Raw genomic sequence first — 14,016 nt, forward strand, 5'->3', positions numbered from 1 at the left:
ATCATCATGATCATAATCATCATATTGATAGTACTTTTAATAGTGATGGTACTATTTAATATTGATAGTACTTTTAATAGTGATGGTACTATTTAATATTGATAGTACTTTTAATAGTGATGGTACTATTTAATATTGATAGTACTTTTAATAGTGATGGTACTATTTAATATTGATAGTACTTTTAATAGTGATGGTACTATTTAATAGTAAGGACAGTTATTATATATGATTAAGACTGCGATGATTAGGATGGTGATGGTGATGCTGAAGAAGAACAAGAACAAGTGGGTATGATGATGCTTAAAATGGTGACGATAGTGGTAATGTTGTTGTTGATGATGATCGTAATAGTTTTGAAGACCAAGATCACATGTATTAAACAGCAGCAGCAACAACAACAACAACAACAACAACAATACCATGAACAACTCTTGCGATAATGCTACACTAATATGAGAAAAGTTTGAAGAAATCAGCCCTGGGCTTGAAGTGAATTAGCATACTAGTAATTGGAATCTAACCTAGTATAAATCCAATTTCATGAAGTCTTTTTCTGAAGACCGCACACATGACCACTGCGCTGCAGCAGTAAACGAACAAATCGAAGGCGAACAGTCGATCTCCCTCTGTCGTCTGATAAGAAAAAGCCCGCGCGTGATTGCAACGCATTGTATCGGACAGGCCTATTTTGACAGGTCTCCCCAGATAAAACGTCATTCCGATGAATACGCCTGCAATCATCATTATCTTATTGGCAGACGACACAGGATGTTTCCTGGAGATGGCGGAAGGCAGTGATCTGTGGAAGCCCACAATTGCAATAAAAATGTCTTTATTACACACCGACAAACCCAAAGGCTCATCAAGGAATCGAACGATTTCCCCTCCAGCTTTTGTAAACATACAGTCCTTGTGATTTTCTACAACCCATACGACCTTGATCTTGATTGGCTGAAACGAAATATATTTGTTCCAAGATGGTTTCGGTTAATGCTAGTGAATTGGTGTATTTAATGCAATTTTTCGTAAATGCATTATATAAATGGAATATTAATTCAAATGCATTTTTTTGTTTTGTGTTGGCTGAACACGCGGTCAACGCTAATCGTTTGTCAAAGAAACCTTTATATAAAGCTATGCAAAACAAACATAATAATGTGGAGTACCCATTAGATGCTATTTATTACTTGTTACGCTGTTAACGTTAAATACTAGACTGTTAGTAACGTATAGCTTAGGACTGTCCTATAGGGAGGTATATATGTGAGTATGGGTAGGGGTGGGGTGGGTTGGCTATGTTGGTGGGAGATTGGTGTTAAGATCCACCACCCTTTGAAATAAAGAAAGAAATTTAAAAATAGCATTTTCAGGGCCGGATCCAAGAAATATTTTAGAGGAGGGCGTTTCCCCCGTCCCAATCTAACCCAACCCTACGGTCGCGGTATGTGCTGTCCTGTCTGTGTGGTAGTGCATATAAAAGACACCTTGCTGCTAATGGAAAAATATAGCGAGTTTCCTCTAAAAAGAGTAAACAGTTGCCAAATTTCTGACATCCAATAGTCGATGATTTATATATCAATGTGCTCTGGTGGTGTCGTTAAAGAAAACAAACGTTAAAACTTTGTATCCAGCTAGAAGCATAGTCGTCATATGGAATTAAAGCTACGTAGCTATAAATAATAACGCAATAAACTTAGTTCAGTTTGGTTTTTCTTTTCTTATATTTTCAAAGCACCTGACGTGCCTGTATCCGATTACGGTTCACGCACGCTGCCCTGAGCTTACAGTCCAGCAGCAGGACATATCAAGTTTATCTAATGTTAGCAAATTTAAATGTTTACGACATAGCCTATGGTAACTAGCGCTAACTGGTTGGGAAATATACCCAGTGTATACTTGAAATCACGTAAAATCGTCATAGACATTGATATAGGATTGTATTGGGGACTAAAATAGAGATGGGTAGTGTTCGAAATGAATAGAATTTAATTTTAGAGAAGCAAACATTGTAATTCATGACCTTATGCATTTTAGTTTCTCTAACCCTTTGGAATAATCATTATGCTGTCAAAACGAAAACTATATATGAGCACCTCCGTTAGGGCACTATGAAAGAACATGTTTCTTTACCTGTTAACAGTAGCTAATCCTGGAACTATTTTCGGGTTTTGTGAACACACAGCCTTGCTAACCCATCAGCAGATGGTGTTTTACAGCACTTAAAGTACACTCAACCCACTTCTACAAAAAAATGAGGGAGGATAAATGTATGAGTTATGACACGTAAGAATGCTTTCCAAAATACCCCGAAAATACGGCAGATTTCGAAAGCGGATGTTCGACATTTACTACAGATCCCTAACAAAAGATAAACAACATAGCTATCATTTTGCTTTTGACTTACCTTTCTGAACCTTACTTTTCTTGCTATTAGTTAAATTAAGGAAATGCAATTTGCACCTATTCTGAAAATTGTTATACGGCTGTCATATTTAATTGCTACTTTGGTTTGATTCTAAAAAAAACACACATAATAATTTTTTTTTTTTTTTTTAAATCGTTACATGCCCTTAGATTGCTTTATATAGCATTAATCATGGTTGTCCTAGCTATTACGTTAAATAATGCATTAAATATTGTCTGTGAAATACTTTTCGTGCGCTTCAGTTGTATGTTGTTATTATTGTTTGTTTTGCTTTTTGTAATGAATGTTTGAAACATTTGTTGTCATTATGTTCATGCTGTTCCAAATGTGGAATGTTTGTCTTGTCTTATCTTATATATAGTATTATATATTAAAGGAAACATAACGTAGGATAAATAGCTGAAACGTTGAATTATCTTGGTCAACCATTATGTTAATGTTCTATCCAATTACTGCCTTGTATGGCTTTATTTGTTATTAAAAAAAAGAAAAAAAAAAAAAAAAAAAAAAAAAGAGGTATTTTTCAGAAATGTATATCTGAACAACAAAACTGTTACACAAACCAAAATTGGATCTCTATACAAGTCGTAGTAAAAGTGCGACTTAACAAGGTCGTGACATTTTACTATGTGCATCATCAATAGAACTGTTTTTAAAGTTGTTCAACCACAATAACGACCACAAATCCTTGGTATGTTGTAGAAATGTACGAAGTATGATAACTACTGTGATAAAATGCACTGTTAATTGGAACTATTAATTTTGTTCTCATTATCAACTTTATTTCATTAAATGTTTTAGCAGTTATAAAATATACACACTTTAAATAAAAAAATGGTTACGTATATACGCTAAACGTAAAGTATTCAATATGAAATGGTCGAGGACATTAAACATTTTGATGTAAATTTAATTTAAAAGTAAAGTTTGTTTTATTTAGCGACGCCGCTATTAATTTTAAAGGGACATTCCTGAGTTTGCTGCAATTTTTAAAGCCGCACATCCTAGTTCCATCCAGCGAAAATAAATTATAATTTGGTTAATCTACAAACCTGTAACACACTTAGATCACGTTTTTATCAAATGGAGTGAAAAAGCAGGTTTTATATCGATAAATACCATGGGAATCCCCATGTCCCAATTGCTTGAAATAATTTTGAAAGTTTGTATTCTGATGTCACCGGTAGATGTCGCTCGAAGCACAACAATGCCTACGTCACGACAAATTTCACAGACTTGGGGTGCGTTCTTTTCACCTCTCCTGGACATGTTCCAACTGTTCTGTCCTGGTTGTATCCCCTCTCCAGATATCGTAGGACTTAGCAAAATTATTGGTTTTAAGGGTTTGTAACGTTTTGTATTGAGACACTTACTTGTCTGAACTTTATTGTTACTGAAAATGTTCACGAACTGTGAAGAAAAATCTCACAAATGAACAACAACAAATCGGATGTTGATTGCGCGAACCGTTCACGAGAAAACAAACCGAACCAAAATGATAACGGTCACGTGGTATACCAACGTCTGTGACATTGAAATGGAAATATCCCCTCTAAAAATAGATTAGACCTTGTCTGCTCAACGGTTTTTTCTCAAACGTGCGTCCGTGTTTAAGAAATACGAAAAATTTATTTTGTGGTATTACAAACACCAGGATTACCAGGATTACCAAAATAACACTTCAGGTGAATGGAAATGTATATTCTAAATAATAAACGGTAAGTTTTATTTGTGAAAAAAATGGGTTTAATAGCGAAAAACAACGCCGTAATGGTTAACAACTAGCCGTAACTAGGGTGTGTCCCTTTAAGATGTTATCGACTAACAGAGACTTTTTAACGATTGTAATTACATATCAAATATATTTTTCTGCATAAAATCTTAGTTTGCTGTATATTAAACGTGTTTCTGATCGTTCTAATATTTGTACTAGGTTAAATGGCATTTTATTTCCTAAAATATGTTTTTTCGTACGTATGAAAATATTTGAAGACAAAATCCAGTTTGAGCTTGTTACAAATATTAAGACGACCAGAAACATATTGAATATACAAACACTAATATTCTAAACAAGAAAATATATTTAATATGTAAGTTTAATCGTAGAACTATTTTATTAGTCGGAAACATCTTACAATGCAGTAAACTCAGGAATGTCCCTTTAAGATTGTTTTACTGGAAATACATTTTGTAAAGTTTTAATATTAAATTGGAACTGTTTTTCATGTGCGTAGGTTTTTTTTGGTGTGGTGCGGGCGCGAAAAACACACAAAAGAAAATCGATTCTGTTGTTATCATTAACAACGGTTCCATATACGCTGCTCGGTTTCTGCTAACCACGCATGCGCCGCACCAAACCCCATGCACATGGAAGAATGTCCTCATTCATCAAACTCCCCCACATCGATCTCTCCACATACGTCACACTGTACTGATTTTTAAATGTGTTTTAATGCATCAAAATCCTTGAACTCAAACAATTCTCAGGCTGCCTTTTCTCATCTAATACTCGTTGGTTTTTAAAGTGTTGGTTAATCGAAGGCCGTTTGTCATAGACGAGACGGTCACATTGAGGAAATAATCCCTGTCGAAAATGCGTGGGAACTTGTACAAGAGATGAACGACTTGTGGAAATTCATCCACACTCGCCGGTCTACTGCTGCCATTCCGCTGCATACATATATCAATTGAACACTTTCTCCGACAGATGTTTTATCCCAGTGTATCTTGGCCAAAGATTAATTTCATCGCAGTCATTTTCTCGGTTGCTTTTCGTTTCGTTTTGTTTCGGCAGATTTTACATAAGGAAAGGAACCGATTGTTGGTTTAGAGATCTCGTGCTTTAAAAAAGAAAGAAAAAAAGATTATTAAATTTTAAAGAAGCTGTCAGGTTTGATATTAATGTAATACATATATGTGCTCTATAAATACGACTGCTGGAAAACAGATTGGTTTCTTCCCCCAGATAATTTCATTCTAAATTTTGCCGTTTAGATGAAGGATTATATATGAAATTTGTTGGAGTTTGGATTTGGTATCGCACCACTATTGGTTTTTTATAGTCAGGGATATAAACAAGTAGCTAAACTGGGACAAAACAATCTTTAATTTTCTACCTAAGAAGAAGACAACGGCCTCTCTAACGTCATTGTACTATTGCTACTACTATTACTGCTACTGCTGCTGCTGCTGCTGCTGCTGCTGCTGCTGCTGCTGCTACTGCTACTGCTACTGCTACAGCTACTACTGCTGCTACTGCTTCTACTACTGCTACAACTGCTACTACTGCTACTACTGCTACAACTGCTACAACTGCTACTGCTACTACTACTACTACTACTACTACTACTACTACTACTACTACTACTACTACTACTACCACTACCTCTACTACTACTACTACTACTACTACTACTACTACTACTACTACTACTATTACTATTTAGACGGGTTATGCCTAATATGACTGGTGGGGGTGAGTTTGTACAAACTGTGATGGACAAAGCTCAAATGAACCCAGCCAATTTCTACTTTTTAGGAGATGCTTATGCAGAAGAAAACTACTACTACTACTACTATTACTACTACTACTACTACTACTACTACTACTACTACTACTACTACTACTACTACTAAATTAATAGGTTCTCCACCTGAAATTTGAAATATTACCACTCTGTACTTCAAGGGGTCGGAAAGGGAAGCAACTCGGATTAAATCTCAGTATACTGCAACATACTGCATAACATGGATTCTAACTTGATTGAAACATATTTTATTGATTTTAAAGAACAAATGAATTAGGCACAAGTTATACAACTTACTAGGTCTTCTCCATAATACATACATATGACGACAATAATATATTTTTGCAATTTAAATATGAACAGAAATAAATATTATTGAAAGAGAGGGAGAAAGAAAGAATAAAGGTTTAATGCAGGAATCAACCATAATTAAAGGATTCGGACCTCTTTGATCATTGCATAACCTAAATCGAATCATATATGATTCCAACAAACTAAAATAAACAAAAAGGGCAAAAGATAAAATCAACCAATAAACGTGCACTATTTTCAATGAAACTACATTCGTTGGCTGCCATTATGGTAAGATTCCCTACGTCACCGATTTCCGGTCTGTTACTATTAGCATAGCGAGAGTACTCTGACGGTAAGAGAGCTAGACGGACATTTGGACAGTTATCAACGCTCTCAAACTGTCAGAGACCAATCTATTTAAATTCTGTGCAATCGCTGCCTACCAAACGGTAGTCAAAGATTCCCGCTCTAATACAACAGCAATCCTATGTTTGACGTAAAATACGTTTACATCGATAATTTTCGAGTTAACTGATAAATTGTTTTCTCTGACAACACATGTTTCACATAGTAATCACTAATACACACAGTACAGGAAGAAATCCGTCAGTAACTGCGTATGTAACCGGACCATTATTGAAAGGAAGTGCTGTCGGGTTTCTTCATGTAGTGTGTGTATTAGTGATTAATATGTTAATGTTTTTAACCAAGGAGCTCGAAAATTATCGATGTAAAGGTATTTAACGTCAAACATAGGATTGTTGTTATATTAGAGCGGCAATCTTTGACTACCGTTTGGTAGGCAGCGATTGCGTATAATTTATATACATTGGTCTCTGACGGTTAGAGAGCGTTGATAACTGTCCAAATGTTCATCTAGCTCTCTTACCGTCAGAGTACTCGGGCTACAATTAGAATAACGAGACTTTCGTTTCTTCAAATACTCGCCGCGGATTGCCCTTTGATAAAGTGTAATCTTGTTTTGGGAACTGAACCGGAATAAAAGGTACACATTTTACTTGATTCAGTTTACCAAACCTACCCCATCTGTAAATCACATCCCGAAAATTAAATGGTCCGCCAACGTTACCTACAATAACTAAATAACCCCGTGCTTAATATCGATTCCATTTTTGTACGTCAGATTTCTTTAAATATATCAAGTTCCAATTGCTAACGCATTCGTGCATCACAGGAGAATGTTAAACAAGAGATGCCTGTCCATAGTTTAGATTTCGGTGATGTGTTAAGTTTGGAATACGATATGTTTTGGCTCGTCAGTTTTGGAAATATGCCTTTGTTGTTAAAGTAAACACTTTGCAACTTGAATAGCTCGAGGCAAGTGCAGTCAGCGCAAAACGGAACGCTAAAAAACATTCTTGCTTAAGGAATTGAACTTCCATTTAATCGTTGGAACTATTAACTGCATTTTCAAGCCGACCTGTCCCATTCAAATGCAGTCAGTAATTTAATTTTAAAATAAGATTTAAGTATTTTTGTGTGTCCAACTCCTTCAGTCGTATTTCGTATTCCGGTCATGTGAGCAAATGTCCCGCCCATCCCCTTAACGAAACAATCGTTCCACGCCTATTGTGTATCAGCTAATAAGCTTCTTTACGTAGGTTGTTTTCTCGCTCCTTTTTTGCTTTCCTCCAATTCTGCCTACAACCCACTTTGCCTACACCCATTTTGCCTACAACCCAGTATGCCTACACTCAGTTTGCCTGCAGTGTGCAAAAGTGACATCCCCAGTTCATAGTGGGACAATCCCTATTATTTTGTGTCTCAAACCAATATAAAAATATTGTATTACATAAACAATTAAGATTATAATGAACATAAGTAATGCAATTGGGGCTTAGTTGCACAAAGGTGATTTCATGTTCTTTATGGTGATTAGTATTAGTCCAATGATCCCATACTGTGATCTTTAATATGTGATCAAAGTGAAATGGCCTTCATGATTCTTTGATATAGGATTAAAGTTCAACTTTGTACAAAATATTTGTTTAATATTTGTGAGGTCATTTTATAGTTTAATTGTTTTTGTTGTGTAATGTTAATCGTTTTTATAATAAAATATGTGTTTGTCATATTATTTTGTCATGTTATTTTTATACATAGGGACCATACATGGAATGCTCCACTTTTAACTGGGGATGGCATCTTTTCATACTGAGTGTAGGCAAAGTGGGTTGTAGGCAAACTGAGTGTAGGCAAAGTGGGTTGTAGGCAAAATGGGAGGACACCCTTTTTTGGGTACCAATTACGTAACTTCATGTTTACACAAACGTAACTAGTCGATTACGGAGTGTTCCGTTAAACGGTCTTTAATTTTTATTTTTATTTTAGCTTTTTTGTTTGTTTATAAAAATCGCAACACCCCCCCCCCCCCCCTCCCCCCATGAGCATAGGCTGGGTGGGTGAGGTTAAAATGCAATATGTATATAGGCTATTGATATAGGTGTCCAGGAAAAATGTAGACAATAGGGTCCACTAGATTCATGTTCAAACCCCCTCCCCCCAAAATCCAACCCACGCTACGCCCATGCCCCCAAACAAATATATTTAATTATCATCAGTACTACAAACTTTTAAAGATAAAAATCTGCAAGGCTTTTCATAATTCAAAGGAAATACATTGTCCAATATAAATAATACATTTTTTGGGCGATTTGTTTTTCAATTTAGAAGAGGTGAGAAATTGAAGAAAAAAAAGTTATTGCGTAAGCCGCGCCACGCGATATGAGTGCCTCTTACTGAATAGCTGACTGCATTGCACCCGATGAAATCGCAATTTTTGTCTTGTCACAATCGGCTATTCTGGTAGAAGACAGTCGTTTCGTGTAGGGTTGCCTTTACGATTAAGGCAACGCCACACGATACGAGTGCCTTATAAGGGAAGAGCCGATTGCATCGCAGCCGATGAAATCATAATGTTTGTCTTGTCAGAATCGGCTGTTCTTGTACGAAGCACTCGTATCGTGTGGCTTCACCTTTAGCCTTGGAGAGGCTGCATCACAGAATATGACCATTAGTTGATGTCCCATTGGTGTTCCATATTCTGTTCACATTTCATTATTTTTTATGGAAACAAATAGATGCATAACTGTATTTGACTCTGCATTTAATATGTTCTGAAAGACAGTTATTACCAAAATGACGTTGGGGATGGGGAGGGCAATAAAACAATACATGTTCAAGTGAAATTTAATAACATTCGAATGTAAACCAGACATTGTGCCACAATGGAAGTTGGTCAATCGGAAATGGTTTCGACTAGCACGTAACCTATATTGGCCTACCCTAATGGCGGTTTCAGCAATCGTCGGCATCAATGATTGTAATTGATACAACTCTGTATTTGTCTCGTCGATCCTTCAATCACTTGTCAGTTTGCACGGTCATAAACAAGCTACACTCAAGCAGAAACCCGTTCACTAGACAAACACAAGCGACTGCTTTCGACATCTGCTATCTGAAATTGCCCCGTGAATGGTCGGAGTGAAATAGAAATTGAATATTGTATTTTCCGTCTCTTCGTGACGCCGACTCCGGCAGTCAGACACTGTCTCTCACTCGGACACGTGTTTTAGACTTAAATGGATATGGACATGTTAACTGAGTTCCCGTCCCGTCCGTGCAGAATTTGTAACACATATGAAACGAGATTTGGTGACTATTTTAAATAATACTTTAAACTATTCGGTGTCTGTTTCGACACTTGGTTTAGAAAGAGAGAGAGAGAGGTAGAGGAGGAGAGAGGGAGAGAGAGAAAGAGAGAGAGAGAGAGAGAGAGAGAGAGAGAGAGAGAGAGAGAGAGAGAGAGAGAGAGAGAGAGAGAGAGAGGAGGGGTGGGGGGGTGGGAGTGGGAGATAGTGATCCAGAAAGAGGGAGAGAGGCAGATATAAATAGAGACACAGAGAGAGAGAGAGAGAGAGAGAGAGAGAGAGAGAGAGAGAGAGAGAGAGAGAGAGAGAGAGAAGGAAGATAGTGATCCAGAAAAAAGAGAGAGAGAGAGAGAGAGAGAGAGAGAGAGAGAGAGAGAGAGAGAGAGAGAGAGAGAGAGAGAGAGAGAGAGAGAGAGAGAGAGAGGTAAACAGAGACAAAAACAGGCAGAGCGAGAGAGAGAGAGAGAGAGAGAGAGAGAGAGAGAGAGAGAGAGAGAGAGAGAGAGAGAGAGAGAGAGAGAGAGAGAGAGAGAGAGGATTGTTGTTTTACTAGAGCAGGAGTCTTTGACTACCATTTGGTAAGCAGCCATTGCGCAGAATTTATATAGATTGGTCTCTGATAGTTAGAGATCGTTGATAACTGTCTAAATGTTCGTCTAGCTTCCTTACCGTCAACGTACTCAGCCTAGGGGTTTCGTTCAATTCTTTTTAAAAAATCGTTCCAGGTTTTTTTTTTGGTGTCACAGGATATATACTTCACAAAACACAGTTACATTTTGTTGCCCAGTTCAGGAAGGAAAGCCAACAAACTCTTACATAAAGCTATTTTACTATCTGATTCATCACAATAAAAGGACAATGTCTTCTCGTCTCCAAATGAAACTCATTCAACTGGTAAATGGCGTATTGGCACTCGTTTTATTTCGGCACACAGGGACTGTGTTTAGTATTTTGTCTCTGCCTGTCTATGTCTGTCTGTCTGTCTGTCTGTCTGTCTATCTGTCTGCCTCTCTCTCTCTCTCTCTCTCTCTCTCTCTCTCTCTCTCTCTCTCTCTCTCTCTCTCTCTCTCTCTCTCTCTCTCTCTCTCCTCTCTCCTCTCACCCCCCCCCCCCCCCCCCCCTCTCTCCCCCCTCTCTCTCTCTCTCTCTCTATCTATCTATCTATCTGTTACTCTGAAGGCTCAATGGGTAGGTGTAAACCACTTGCACCGACCAGTGATCCATAACTGGTTCAACAACGGCCATAGTTTGTGCTATCCTGCCTGTGGGAAACGCAAATAAAAGATCCCTTGCTGCTAATCGGAAGAGTAGCCCATGTAGTGGCGACAGCGGGTTTCCTTTAAAAATCTGTGTGGTCCTTAATCATATGTCTCACGCCATATAACCGTAAATAAAATGTATTGAGTGCTTCGTTAAATAAAACATTTGTTTCTTTCTTTTTTTCTGTTACTCTGTGTATGTGTCTGTCTCTCTCCCTCTCATTCTCTCCCTTTTATTCATCATCTTTTCCCTATCTTCCTCCATGTCTTTATAGAATCTCCATCTTTCTCTGTCTTTTTCTCTCTCTCCCCCTCTCTCCTCTCTCTCTCTCTCTCCCTCTCTCCTCTCTCTCTCTCTCTCTCTCTCTCTCTCTCTCTCTCTCTCTCTCTCTCTCTCTCTCTCTCCGTGTGTGTGTGTGTGTGTGTGTGTGTGGTTTGTATGTATTTGTACAGTGAAACCACCTAAATAGACACCAATATACTAGTAGCTAAGGAACCACCACCCCCCCAAACTCCCCCCCCCCCCCACACAGATAATAATAAATAACAAAACAAATAACACAACAAAAAACAACAAACAACATCTCTCTCTATCTATCTGTTACGCTGTGTATGTGTCTGTCTCTCTCCCTCTCATTCTCTCCCTCTATAATCATCTTTCTCTGTCTTTCTCTCTCCCTTTCTCTCCTTCCCTCTCTCTTCTCTATGTCTCTCTGTCTCTGTCTCTGTCTCTCTGTCTCTGTCTCTGTCTCTCTCTCTCTATCTCTCTCTCTCTCTCTCTCTCTCTCTCTCTCTCTCTCTCTCTCTCTCTCTCTCTCTCTCTCTCTCTCTCTCTCTCTCTCTCTCTCTCTCTCTCTCTCTCTGTGTTTGTGTGTTTGTATGTATTTGTACAGTGAAACCACCAAAATAGACACCTATATACTAGTAGCTAAGGAACCACCCTCCCCCAACTCCCCCCCCCCCCCCCAGCCACACACACACAGATAATAATAAATAACAAAACAAAAAACAACAACAAACAACAACAAACAACAAACAAACAAACAACAACAACAACCACAACAACAAAAGTAACAACAAAACCCCAACGTTTTATTTAACGACGCACTCAACACATTTTTATTTACGGCTAGCTATATGTTGTCGGTTACATGTAGCTAAAGGAGAAAAAAACTGGACCTCTTTAGACATGTCACTGCTTAATATAAGTCATTCATTGCAAAACTAATAATGTGGCGATTTCAGGCGATTGCATAGCTATCTGCTTGTCATTTCATTTCATTTCAACTTGTGTTCCTGCTTATATCAAATTAAGGTTCAAGCACGCTGTCATGGGCACACACACCTCAGCTATCTGGGCTGTTTGTCCAGGACAATGAGTTAGTTGTTAGTGATTAGTGAGAGAGAATAGGGTGTAGTGGTCTTACATCTACCCATTGAGTCGTTAAATCTCGCTCTGGGTGGGAGCCGGTACCGGGCTGCGAACCCTGTACCTATCAGCCTTATGTCCGATGGCTTAACCACGATACCACCGAGGCCGATCATCGGCTTATCTACTCCCTTTCTTTTCCAACTGTCTGTCATTTACGACACCAGACCAAAACGAATGTTTTCTTCATCATTTGAGACTGAAAGCTATTGAGCAAGATGTTGCCTATATCGCGTTAACGGGTCCAGGGCTCGTGTGAAATATTGAGTCAATGGTCCGGTAAAGAATCCTTTTTTCTCCCCATCGTTCGGCATGATAAACGTAATGAACGTATCGACAAAACTGATACCGTTTAATATAACGGCAATGAATCTTGCACATACAATAAAAGTGCTTTGTGGACGATCTCACTTTTAATAGAAATTAATGGATATTTTGGAGAAAAATTATCGATTTTCTATTTTCAATTTCATAGGCGGATGATTTACTTTCATATTTTATTCAAAAGAGCAGCGCACGCGGTAACGGTGTGTGTATATTCACATCAAAGTTCGTTCTGATTGATCGGAAAAAGGAAGAAATAGTTTTCTTCCGAACCAGTGGCAGTTCGAAGTAGAAGCTTTCAAGTTAATTGCATTCTGAACTGTTGCAGCTTCGGGTCATTAAATTATCCCTGCAAAATATCTTCTGGTATTTTTCTCTCAGTTGTTTTTTCTTTCTCTCGGTTTCCGGAACTTGTTGAACTAAGTCCCCTCGGCAAAACAGCTTATAACAGGATTCCAAATGAAGTACCGAAACGTGTAAACGATAGTTCTGTTAATTGTTGGCGAGTTTAGGTTGCTTTGTATGTGAAACGGGGGTCCAGTGGTAAAGCGCTCGCATGATGCGCGGTCGGTCGGTCTCAGGTCGATTCCCGTCGGTGGGCCCATTGGGCTATTTCTCGTTCCAACCAGTGCACCACGACTGGTATATCAAAGATCGTGGTATGTGCTATCCTCTCTGTGGGATGGTGCATATAAAAGATCCCTTGCTACTAATAGAAAAATATAAGTCTAATGCCGAAATTATCAAATGTTTGACATTCAATAGCCGACGATTAATAAATCAATGTGCTCCAGCTGTGTCGTTAAACAAAAACAGACCACATTTCACACGAGCCCTGGACCCGTTAACACGATATAGTCAAAATTCTGCTCAATAGCTTGCCTTATTCATAGAGCTTAAATGATGAAGAACACGATCGTTTTGGTCCCTATGTGAAACAGGTTGATAAAGAAAGAAAGAAGTGTTTTATTTAACGACGCACTCAACACAGTTTATTTACGGTTATATGGCGTCAGACATATGGTTAAGGACCACACAGATTGTTTTAGAGGAAACCCGCTGTCGCCACATAGGCTACTCTTTT

The sequence above is a fragment of the Gigantopelta aegis genome, chromosome 10, assembly GCF_016097555.1.
Source record: "Gigantopelta aegis isolate Gae_Host chromosome 10, Gae_host_genome, whole genome shotgun sequence".
Taxonomy (NCBI): domain Eukaryota; kingdom Metazoa; phylum Mollusca; class Gastropoda; order Neomphalida; family Peltospiridae; genus Gigantopelta; species Gigantopelta aegis.